Source organism: Gallinula chloropus (assembly GCF_964237585.1).
Source record: "Gallinula chloropus genome assembly, chromosome: 2".
Lineage (NCBI taxonomy): Eukaryota > Metazoa > Chordata > Aves > Gruiformes > Rallidae > Gallinula > Gallinula chloropus.
In genome coordinates, this window is record NC_140086.1 from 27306187 (window position 1) to 27318580 (window position 12394).

Genomic DNA, 12394 nt, shown 5'->3' on the forward strand with positions numbered 1-12394 from the left:
TCCTGCACAGAAGACAGGCTGCTCAGGGAAAGAGAGGAGTGATGCCTATCTTTGTACTAGGTCAGAGACTTTTGATAAAGACAGTAGCATGGGAGTGGGCAGATAAAACCTTAATGGAATCCACACTGGTGTTTTGTTTTCTATCTCTCTAGCAAAGATTGCTGTACCCCTACCTCTGAGAATCCAGCCAAGCCACCTCTGAGAACTAATCAAGCAGAGAGGAAGGATGGGAGTGAGTACTTTTAGCTATAATTAAAAATCCTGGGAATAATTATGCTTAATATTTCATTGTTTTCAAATGCCAAAGAATGTTGGATGGTCACATCAAATAATTTTTTGTAGGGAAGCTTATAATTCTAGCAGGGTTCTTCTAGGTATCAGATATGACCTACCAGTTTTCTCATAACACACAATTTTCCCCTGATGTGAGCATTCAGTCCTGCTGTTCCCACCCCTGCCACTACATCTGTAAGACACATAAATCACAATTTAAACATAGTCACAGTACTTGACTTTGAGGTTATTCCAACCTTAACAAACTTTTGCTTTGAAATATCAGTACAGCAATGGAGATATTTAATGAAAGAAGGATGCATGTTAAAACAACCAGCCAACCAAGCAAAAATGTGTATGAGGGAGACAACTGCCACAGAGAGAATTAGAGATGGGTTGTACTATGAAATGGCTTAATAAGTCTGAGGTATGCCACAGCAAGGTCAGTGTCATACACCCCATCATCTCAGTCCAAAGATATATCAAATCATAGCTAGGACAGAGGAAAAGAGAAAGCATTTGTATGAGAAATTAATTGAAAAGAGATCATGAAACAGATAGAGATATATTGAAGCAGATAAAGTAGCAACCCAAATCCATAATTGGTGCTTTACAAACAAAGCTTTCAATATTCACTTAGTACTTCATGTATATTAGACACTGGATATTTCATCATGTTAACAACACAGTAACAGCTGCTGAATGAAGTTCCACAAAAGGCAGAAAAGTTACAAAAGAAATACATGTGCACTTGGTGACTCACAACTTCATATTTTTATTAAAGCAAATATTTCAACTTCATAAGGTTATAGATTATCTTTTCCATAAATTTGTGCATATGAGGCTAAAATCCTTATTTTGAAATACGTATTTTCTATCACAAAAACCCCAATCAAATTAAAGCCTTATTATATCATTTCACTGCTATCAAGTCTGAAGAGTACCTAAGATAAACTCTAAAGATAACATTATCAGTATATATTTATGTCATAAGTGAAGCTGAACAACTACTTAATTAAACTTAGTTTAATTTACTTTTTCACAGGGTTGTAAAGGTCTCTGGAAGTGGTGGGATTTAGTATTTCTTAAATGTAATAGAACAAAAAAGTAAGCCTGTATTTTTATACCCCTTAATATATATATTTTTTTTCCTTCTCCTTGCCTTGGAAATACTACTAATTAATTGTTTTGGCTGAAGAAGTGAATCAGCAAGACAAATCTAGTTTTCTGCCTGACCTCTGCACCCTGGAACACTGTCTTATTCTACGAACTGAGAGGTGCAGCAGGACACCTTATCTGACAAGTCAGTGGATTTAAGGCAGGAATGCATTTTTAACCAGTACAGTAAAACATATACTGTGAATCTGGAGATCAAAAGTTCTTTTCTGAGTAAAACTACTGTCCTCTGGTTCGAAGAAAAATGCTCTTTAGAGGAAGTAAATGGCATGCTATATCTATCAATCAATCAATCAATCATTTGCTTGATCGATGTCTTTCACTCCTTGAAGAAATGACAATACACAAGACTTAGCTGAAGTGGAACAAATGTTCACTTGCTCATCTTTAATGTAAATGTACCTTATGGATTGTTGAACTTTCCAGAGACTACTGCTGTGTTGATTAATTGCTAATGAATGCTAATGAAGGAGTGAGGTGAATATACACAGTGATGTATTTAAGTGATGATTGATTGGATTTAACACTAGCTGTCAGGAGAGTACTTACCACATGCACAACAAGTCCATAAATATGCACAGAACTGTTAGTTGTCTTCCTGTGTGTCTCTCTGGTCTATTAAGTCGATCTGTGACAGGGAGAGAACTGCCCCTCTAGACTTCCACTGCTAAAGTAAATTCATTCCTTAAGAAGGACATCACCTTTCAATGACAGGCTTTAATTAAACATTGATGATCAGTGTACAGTTGTGTGACAGAATGTCACTAGACGAGTTCCCTTTTAAAAGCAGAAGTCAAAAAAAAATTAATAATAAAAGAAATGAGAGGCTGACAAAAATAGAAAAAGATTGTTCATTACAGCTCCAAAATGCAGAGGGGACATCAGGATAAACAAAAGAAAGTAATGCCATTTCCAATTTAAGAAGAGGAATACTACGTTATTCCTTTATGAGATGGAGGGAAATAAATTGAAACAGCAAACTTTTTCTGGCAAGTGTTACGCAGCTCGTTAGAAATCTCAGTGCTAAGAAAAAACCCAGCTACTGACCAAATAAAGAAACATAAGAGAAGTGTGTGCCTGGTTCAAGTGCAAGGGAGGAGAAAACAGGAGGTGGAGGGTACAGTGGAGTAGACCCCAGAGCCAAGACATGGGATGCTCTGTGTAGATTGTTGTCAGCTCAGAGTAAATAGCCTGAGTGGGAAACTGGAGTTATTTTTGTTACTTGGATGACAAATGCTCACTGTTCAGCTATCAATATCCAAATTTTTATTGTGCTAGGGTCTTTTGAAACACCTACCATAACTGCATGTGAATATCTTCCAAGCACTAGTCTCTGGTGAATTCAGTACAACGATAATGACCCTTTAAAATGACCTTTCAAAATTAAAGTTAAAATTCCTTCCTTCAAAGAGAGTTCTTTTTCAATAATAAATACATCCTTCACTCAGTCAAACTAAAGCTAATCAAGTTGTTTATTTTATAGAGCCAACAAGAAAGGAATAGATAGGAGCAGCTATTTCTAAACACTTTAGTCACTCACATATTACCACAGCTGCAATTTTCAGCTGCCTTTGATTTTCAAGTCCTTAAGCACTTTCCAGTAGGTGTGCAGACCCTTAGACAACTTAAAGCTACTACTAGTAGCTAACAACTGGCTGTTGAAGGTAGTAGGTAAACTTGCAGGAATAAGGACTGAAAGTCTGTCATTGGCAGGAGCATACTCAAATGTTTCTAATGATTCAGAAAATTTAATTTAGAGTCAGCTTTGCTGCTCCTGTTGCAGTTTGTTCCCACAAAGTCCAGCTGGCATCCAGGTTTAAGAAACTGGCCTATACTTTCACGTGCCATATGGGGAGGGAGTCAGTTTGGTGATGGTGAATTTCTATGGGGGCAACTCTGGAGGTAAGCACAATTTCTTGCTGTGGCTGTACTTCCAGGGAGCTTTCTTTGGCTCAGCAAGACTTTGACAGTGATTTGACTGCTGTAAGCAGCAGACCCAGACCTTTCTCTAAGCAAAGGGAAGGAGAGCATCAACTGCCCTTGTATCAGTGCACAACTTCTCATTTAGAAGAGGAAAACCACTTCAGTGGTATTCCTATAGAAAAAAATTCTTCATAACTGAGATGATAAAATAATTGGTTGCAACCTATTTAGGCAAAATGGACAAATGAGGAAGGAAAAGGCTCTGTATGGTAAGACTCACTTCCAAGTTACTAGCATCTCAAAAACACATACTCAGATCAGACTGAATAAAAGAATTTAAAAAAACAAACAAACAACTGCAAATGAGATTTGGAAAGTGGGTTTAAAATACTGTCTGGTCCCAATCTTGCAATTTGAGAAAAGCAAACCTGTTTTAGAGGGCATGTACAAAATCCAAGAATTAATTACAGACTAGTATAAAATAGTTAAGAAAAAAAGAAAGATGATGTTCAAAGTGATTAATGTAAATTAGAAACTATGAACAATAGAAAACATATCAGGGACAGAAAAGAGCATAAGCACTTGTCTAGGGTCAACTGTTAAGATGATACAGTGGAGAATTTAAAGTCTATTAGGATCAGAAGAAATGCTCAAAAGCTGCCAGAAGAGGGAAAAATCCTAATATTGACACAAGTAGTAACTAAAAGAAGGAGACATCATATGCTGATAGTTGAAGTGACTTATGTTCCAATGAAAACATGAAAAAAATAATACTACACAGCAGCTATTAAAGGTAGATTTTTCAACAGTGACAAACCCATTTTATTTGTGTACTAGAGTTTAGATTAGTCTAGTTGTTGTTTGAATCCTTTGGCATGTTTTTCAGTATATTTGGAATACAGGAAAGACCCGAAGGAATAGAAGAAAGTTGCTGGGCTGGGAGAAAAAAAGGAAACACAGAAATCATGTCTTAGTTGGTTGTCAGTTCCAAACAAAACTGACACATGCTCGCCTGTGATATGACTTGGTTAATAAAAGATATTTCTAGAACTACTCAGAACAGATTAAAAATCTATAATCTTAGTTATATGCTACTTCTAAATAAGATTACCCAACTGCTCTAAACAGATCACACGCGCTCACTTCTATTGGCTTTTTTACTATTTATTTGGCTTTTTTACTATTTATTTGGCTTTTTTACTATCATTGTACAAATTCTCAATTAAGAGCACAAGAAAGAAACCCTAAAACATGTCATTGTTTAGATGGCTTAAAATTTAACTGTCTGATATGTCTCAAAAAGCAATCAGGAATCAATTTAAATAAAGGTAAAGATTCTAAGGAAATAAACAAAACTTTAATTATATTACCCTATTACTCACGTGTCAGAAAAACTTTTCTGGTGTGTTCCTGAAGAAATCCACATTGGCATATAGTTGCGCTTTTTCATTTATTTTTTTGGAAAGCTGACCTGAGTGGCACCTGTTTAGCTCCTGAAAAACATGTCAGCAGACCTAACACATGTTTTTTTTTATTTTTTTTCAGTCCTGTCTTCTCATTCATTTTGCTCTGTTCCTATGCCAGGATTTTCTAGGGACTCTTGCCACTGCTTCCTTCATTATCCAGGCAAATGCATAAATAACCCAGCTCTTCTCAAACACTGTGGCTGTCCAAATCACTGTGTAAAAAGTTTTTATGATTACTGAATGCCACTGTGCCTTGTAAAGAATTATATCAAGCCACAGAGTGTTTTAGACCTTGTTAAGCAAGGCTAAACATAAAATCTTTAAAACAATGGCACATTTCCACTGAAGATACTTGTCAGGAAAGAGGTAGAAAGTTGTCTGGATTTGAAATTTTCAGGTTGTATAACAACCTCAGATTGAAGGCTCAGGTTTAAAAAAGTGCACCTGTGATTGGGAAGGGTGTTTCAAGCAACCTTAACTGTCATAGCATTTCTGTGAACTGGGGAGATTTTCAGAGGTGCTGCCTGCAGTGTTTCCATGAGGACCTTCTTGATGCTACCTTGCTGTGAGAACATTGCTCTAAATCTGAAGTGTAAGATTGAATAAAGAGGCTGTCCTTTTTGGACAGGAGACCACATTAATCTTTACACTCATACAGAGACTAATTCCAATAGTTCAAGAAAATAATTTTTATTACCTTTCCTCCTCTTTTATCAATCTTCTCCCTACCTGCATGATCACAAACCATCACAGACCCTTCAGGGAGAACTGTTCATGTCTGCTGTATAAGCCAGTGTACCATTTTCTTTTATACCAACTGCATGAAATCAAAGATTTCTCCTGAGCATAATGTGTTTTGGATTTGTGATAGACCCATGTGTCTCACTGTTTCACTGATAACCGCCGGAAAGTTGCCAGGCTGCTCTGTCTAGGCCCTGTGTCCATGTCTGGATCTACATGCTGTCAAGTTCTCTGGTTTTAAACATCCCTGTGATGCAGCACTCAGCTTCTCTGGCACATCTCCAGAAGACAAGAACTGTGTTTGAAGGTGACAAAACACAGTCCTGAATAATCCTTCAAAAGAGCACTCAGGAATGAGAAGAATGAGTCCATCCCACCCAGCATCTTCAGAGAAGGCTGTATAGGGATGAAGAAATGCACATCCAAATGTTTCCACCAAAAAACCCACAAACAACCCCCCTTTCCCCAAAAACCTTAGGATTATGTGAAAATCTACTGTGATGACAGCCTCAGCAAAGCAGTGGTTATTTTGTTCTCATTAGTCCGGTGAGATACTTTACCTCTGTGCTAGGGCATAGCTGGGTCTGAAGGATAGCTTGAGCCATGACTGGACCTGCTATGGCCTCAGTGACCTGCTGGTCTAGCAGAGTTTTGGTCAGAAGGCAGCATGAGACTCATCAAGCCACATGACGGTAGTTCCCAGCATTGGTCCCCATGCATGTGAAGCGTTGTTTTTTTAGAGCAATCACTTAAGGGTGCTGGGGCAGTAGAAGAGCAGTGGTAATCATTGAAACGGTGTAGCACATCATTCAGCGACCTCAGAGGGCTTTCCGTCAGCCACCTGCACTCAAGGCTGCTTGGAGGGTAGGGAATGGGAGATGACAAATGCACGTGGCACTGCTCCTCCTGGCTTGGTGTACCAGCTCCTTCCATAAAATTGTTAACAGAAAAGTAAGACCCCAGCAATCACCCAAGGGATTTTTGAACAGGATGAATGTGCAAACACGCAGTACATTTATGTTCCTACATCCAGTTGCAATGTTATTGAATGTGTTAGAAGATGGACAAACATTTGCAATCTTTGGGTCAGTTAAAAAAGATCTTTCCTCAAAGAGCAATAACCAAAGCAAAACTCTACTGATTGTTCCTGATTTTGTCTGATGAGGATTTTGGGTTTACTTCATCTGTGTGTCATGATAAGTACAACAATTAGAACTAAGGACACAGTGTGTGATTCAGACTTCATAGGGTTACCTACTCCTGTATTCCCTTTACACTGAACACCTAATGCACTTTTGAGATCTGTAGTCCAGTCACAATGTACAGTTCTTGCCAAAAACTCTTCAAATGAGTCATGGACTCAAGCAAATGGGAGGACCTTTCCACTAGAAACACTCCTCACCCTTTTCCTCAACACCCCCTGTAACACCATGAATTTGAATATACCCACTGGAGATGCATTGGCTGCTAATGTCAGTGCCTACCTCCTGCTAAATCAATTGCACTCACATAGATCAATAAAGAAATCCTTTTGAGGTCTGGAAAAAAAAGCGCCCAAAAGCTACTGGGAGACAAATACTGCTTTTTGTATGTGGCTGTACTAGCTCAGAATGGGCTCACACAGGCACAGACTGGCCAGCACAGCTTAGTTTCTAGATGGAGATCTCTGGGGAAAGTCCAGGGATTGAATGAAGTTTTATACACAGAGAAATAGCCACATGTTAACCTCCATGTTAGATAAAACATTTTGTCTGTGAACTTTAGGAGGATTTTGAAAAATTCTTCCTAAACATTCTGGCACACTGATTTACTGTGTATGGAAATGACTGTATCTTATCCTTCAGGAAGCACCACATGAGAGGAAGAACAACAGTGGCTTTATGTTACCTGAGTTCCAAGCTGCTGAAGGAGTTGGGAAACTTCTCACATGAACTAGGGTATCATCTCTGAAGATGTTTTCCCATGAGTGCCCTTATGTTGTGCCTGTTTATTTCGGCCCCAAATTCCTATGACTAATTATAAAGGATGTTAAAATATCTGGAAATCAGAAGCTATCATTATAAGTCTCTTACACACAAATTTATGGTGGCCACTGCTCGATTTTGCTCCTTCAGGACTTTATCCATAAAGCTAATTTCAGATATAGACAGAATTCATCAATCTGATAACCTTAAACGTTAAGTCATTTGGGCAATCACTGCTGTAACCAGTAAAAACTTTTAAATGTGTAGAGCTATCCCTTTTTGCAGGAAAAAAATGTCTTGGGTTTTAATTATACACACATAATCTGAAACTATATGAGGTATGAGAAACAATAAGAACACAATTACAATTCTTATACCAAACTATATAACTGTGTGGGTAATGCTGCAAATGAGAACTGTTCATTTCCTAATATTACCACTGATCACACAGAAGAAACCATGCCTATCTAGAACATTAATCAAGTATATTATGTCCAAGTCTTATTTTTAAAAAATGTTTGCTATGCAATCAAGTTAAAAAGATTTCATCTTTAACTTAAAGTTGACTGCTGTCTTCAATTAAAATTGCAGGCCAGAATCAGCTGCATTCTGGTAGTGTCTTTAATAGCATTCTTCTAATATTTATTTTAGTGCTTCTTTGCTTAGTTTGAAATTTGGTTTGGTTTAAAGACAAGGTTAGAGTAGGTGAGTCATCTCCCACCAAACTCAGGGCTGCCTAAATTCCCCCCATTCTCCAAAGGAGGCTGGATAAGTCAGCTGAACTATTGCTGTGCTGCATCAGGCACACATTAGGTTTTCAGAATTGGTCCCAAAGGTTTTGGCTGAGATAGAGTTAATTTTCTTCAGAGTAGCTACTATGAGGATGTGTTTTGGTTTTGTGCTAAAAGCAGTGCTGGTAACACAAAGGTGTTTTTGTCACTGCTTGAGCAGTGCTTACACAGAGACAAGGGCTTTTCTGCTCCTCACCCCATCCCACCAGTGAGGAGGCTGGGGGTGCACAAGGAGTTGGGAGAGGACACAGCTGGAACAGCTGACACCAACTGACAAAGGGGATATTCCATACTATATGACATCATGCTCAGCATATAAATCTGGGCAAAGAAGTAAGAGGGGGACGTTCAGAGTGATGGCATTTGTCTTCCCAGGTCACCATTATGCGTGACATTCCTGGGGATGTCTGAACACCTGCCTTCCCATGGGCAGTGGGGAATGAATTCCCTGGTTTGCTTTGCTTGCGTGTGCGGCCTTTGCTTTACTTATTAAAGTGCCTTTATGTCACCCCATGAGTTTTCTCACTTTGACTTCTCTGGTTCTGTCCCCATCTCTGCCATAGGGGAGTGTACAAGCAGCTGTGTGGTGCTTAGTTTCTGGCTGGGGTTAAACCACAACAGCCTGAGATTAATGTTTTCTGAATCAATGGGATATTGGACATTATTTAGGACTCCTGTAGTCTTCAGGCAGTGGAAATTAGAAAAAAGCCATTTTTTTCTTGTTCAATCCACATGCCTTATCTCAACCCTGCCCGCACTGACAGACAGTGCCCCCCAAGACCTCGTCCCTTCATTTTAACCATATTCCCAATCCCATGGTTCCACCCACTATGAACATTTGCGAAGTTTTTCAGCTTCAGCTAGACATCACAGAATGAGGTCTACGGTCACGTAGTTTTCCTCTCCTACAGTGGGTATGATCCATGAGGTTATTTTAAATAGATTTTTAGGAATATTGGTGAATCTGAGGGTCTGAGTTCTGAGGAGATTTTAGATTTGGGGAAAAATTTGGTTCTGGTAGTTATTAATTATATGAAGATCTGATGGACCTTCCTTCACTACAGATTAGATTTACCATGTTTTTCTGAAGTAAACAGCAATCCAATGCAGTTCCCATATTTCCTGCTAGAGAACAGGTAACTGTAACTGCTTCAGAAATTTATTTCAGGCCTTCTTTTAACAAAAAATAAATTCTCAGACTCACAGGCCTTTTGTAGCAATGCCATGCTTCTTTTGATGATCCTTGCACAAGCCTTCACCTTATTAATATTTAATCTTGTGCTTAAAGTTAATCATATGATTAGTTCCTTTTAATTTACCGGCACTATCCTTGTGCTTAAAATGCAGAGGCACAGAAAAGTTTATGGGATTCATTTAGGCCTAGGCAATGGAGAACTAAATGAAACTGAAGACAAAATCCTGATGTGCTTCACGCTTCATTTTTTTCCCCCACAGCTCAAAACCTGAGATTTCTGTTATGTTTCATTTGCTTCTTAATTTATTCTGTGTTATTTTAAAAACAAAATGTGGCAGGTGAGTCACAAGTGGATGGCATAATATACTTCAGTAGCTTATTCACCCCTGATCATGTGAGCCAGGCTTACAATGGAAATATCTGTTAAGTTGTGAGAACATTTTGTCTCATCCAGAGAACAGCATGTCTCCTATTAAGGCTCGTTATCCAAAATAAGCGTGGCAAAGAGAAGTCACCAGCAATAGTACTTGCAAGTGAGTAAGGTTACTGAGATAAAAAAATGTCAACAGCTGTTCATGAAAAATAATCTAAAGTGCATCCAGACCATAATTAATATAAGGATGAACGGGAACTCTTTCCTCACCATGTAAGATCACATCTTAAAAGGAGTATTTGTATTAAACAAAAATAATCTTCCCGTACACACCAGAATGGAATTGCCTGGCTTTTCTGAGGTTGATAGTTTCCGTCATCATAAATTTTTCTGGCTTGTTAAAGTCAATCCTTCTGTCCTACTTCTCACCTACTGTGTCTCTGCTTGTGTTTCAAACCTCATTGACCACAACATCAACAACAAGCTGTATTTATTGTCCTGTAGCTCCGCCCCATTTTTCACTTCTAGGGTTTAAAACCCATTGGCAAGACAGAGGCTATTATCTGGCTCTACAGTTCCCTAGGCTGATTCCAGCATCCAGCTTTATTGCCAAGATAGGTAGGTGTGCAACTGGTGCTCTGCCATTAGATTAATTTACAGCATTATTTGCCATATGCATTTGCAATTGCTGTGACACACAGATTGTCTTTCGAGACAAGTTATTAAGTCAGTTACAACTGGAGAAATGTTATTTAAAGGTACTTCAGATCCCTACCATGCAGAATCTCTAAAAATCTCTACTTTAAACCCCCCCCCACAACTAAAGACATCAAGAAGGCAACTTTCTCTTTTAGCAGTTATACCTATCCAGGATCAGGTATTCAATATGTTTCTATCTCTGTTCTTTTGATCTTCATTTACTTAATCAAAGCCAGCTGTTTCATCCAAAGAAGAGCACAAGAAAGAAATATTGGTTTATTAATCTTTCCCAAAGCTGATGCATTCTTGAGCTGAGTACTGTCTGAACTCAGAATGATTTACATTCTTGTTTATTCCAAAAAGGCTTTATAATTTCCCATCATTTCCCTCTTAGCAGTCCAAAAGATTTTCAGACTGGTAAAGCCTTCATCTACAAAGCAGGTGAAGTTAAGCATATTCCTATTGTGTTTTCAAGATTAGGCTCATTCTTTTCACAGCTTTTTGTTACTCGTGAATTTGAAAAACAAAGGAAGGAACACAGCAATAAACGGGCTGCATTGTATTTTTTTCATTGCATTCATTTTCTCTTTTCTTTGACACTGAATGTAAATCCCTTCACTAGAAGACACAGGACTGACGTTTGAGGTGTTGTATGCTCATGTTACACCACTGCATGCAGAAAGCCCATATAGTTTAGAAGTTCAGTACCATAAGGCACTTTGGCTTAAAATCTATACACAATGTGCTAGCATGGCTTTTCTGTAGCCAGCAACATTTGATGCGTGGTAAACAAATAGCTTAATAACACAAGATATTGCATTGTTTAGTATAAAATAATTAGAGTGTAAAAGGCAATTTTGTGTGCTGATGCTGGTGCAGTAGTTAATCTCCTGGTAAGATTTCCTGGAACTCGGGACAGCCGGTTGCTGGCCAGGGCCTCCATGCTGACTGCTGTTTGATTGCGGGTGTTTGTTTTGCTGCTGTGTCCCTGCGTGGCTCTGGCTCAGCAGGAGTTTTGAATCCAGATGCAATGCAGGGAGAGCTCCATCTCTGGTGCATCATTCACTGGCACTCTCCTCTGGGATCAGTGTGAAGCTTTGATGTCTGCAAGACAGGACATGATGCATCATCGCGCGTGGGAGGACCATGTGCCTGTGATCACCAGGCTGATCAGGACACACACACATATTGAAGGCTTACGTGGAATTTTAAGTAGCTGAAGGAAGTTAGTTAAATTTAATTAACTGAGAGTTGAATTTAATTAAGTAGCCGCCTCTCTAGCTTTCCCCCTCCCTCAACCATGCATTTGAAGGAACTTGGTGAGAAGATATATGGCCTAGTCCAGCACAGTCAATGAAACAAAGCTGACTGCTTTCACCTTACTGCCACGTCTGCTCCTGTCTCCTTTGAAGAAACTAAACAGAGCCACGGGAGAGGTCTCTAAGTCTGGTGGCACAATGGTACATTTCTTACCCCTGTTTTGTTTCAGCCCACTGCCCAAGTCATAAGGAGCTCATTTATAAAAACTATAGCTCTAACTTCCCAGCATAAACAATGTCCTTCACCCATTTAATTCCAAATCAGGGTGATCACACCCAATCAGTCAGTGAAACCTCCCACCTGCACACCCACCTGCTCTGACCCAAATTGGCAGAGACACCACTTCATATTGGCACAGGACAACCACAGCAGGCTGAAAACACCCCTTGGGAAACTCTGCCATGCTGGGGCAGGGGAGGGAGGAAGGCAGGCAGTGAGTGCCCTCCAGCTCCTGTCCTTGCTAGGATGAGTGG